Source organism: Cucurbita maxima, unplaced genomic scaffold (genome assembly GCF_002738345.1).
Source record: "Cucurbita maxima cultivar Rimu unplaced genomic scaffold, Cmax_1.0 Cma_Scf00324, whole genome shotgun sequence".
NCBI lineage: Eukaryota > Viridiplantae > Streptophyta > Magnoliopsida > Cucurbitales > Cucurbitaceae > Cucurbita > Cucurbita maxima.
In genome coordinates, this window is record NW_019272340.1 from 22,402 (window position 1) to 23,210 (window position 809).

Below are 809 nucleotides of genomic sequence, written 5' to 3' on the forward strand. Positions count from 1 at the left end.
CTACAATGCAGATGGATGAACATCATCAGTTATCCACTCAGATCAGTTCTCTTTCCTCATTAATTTTTCTTATTTCTGTCATAATATATGATTTGATCTTGTGACCCCTAAAATCAAACCCTAAAAGCATTCCCAAGAAAAACAAAAACTAAATAGGTTCGTTTAGGTTTGGATTATGAATTTAGGTCATCTCGTAGCTATATAAATTTATTTTTGCTAATTTCATAGCTATATAATTTAGACCTCATTTGATAACTATCCGACTTTTGAAGATCATGTTTGTTTATATTTACAACTTCGTTTAAATTCTTAGTTAAAGAACGGTTTTGTTCGATAACCATTTGGTTTAGGGTTTTCTTTTGTTTTGTGATCTGATTTTTACCTATGTTTTGAAAAACTAAAAATGGTTTTCAAAAGCTTTCTATTGTCAAGAAAATAAATGCCATTTTTAAAAACGATTTATTTATTTTTTAAAAAATTAAATAAATACCATTTGTCAAAATTTGATTGGATAATGGTGATTGCTAGAGCAACCACAACTACCGGAAAGATGACGTCACTGAAACCGGCACCATCTTTGGCCCTTTTCTCTAGTCCTTTTCAGCCGAACCACATTCATCTAATGGATTGGATTACCCATCCCTTAATTTTGGGTCCCACATTTCCATATATACACACACACATATATTACAAAAATTAATTAATTTCTGAAAAAACACATTTTTTTTTAATAAGTTTGAATATTTATATTTTCTATAAATTTGATGAAAGTTATGTTTTAAAATATATTTATTGATTTTTTATGACAT

The 809-nt window shown here is 28.2% G+C and overlaps 1 pseudogene; it reads left to right on the plus strand.

Moving 5' to 3' along the window:
- Positions 1-514: 514 nt before the first annotated feature.
- LOC111474352 overlaps positions 515-809 on the plus strand; it is a 1,793-nt pseudogene continuing 1,498 nt past the window's right edge.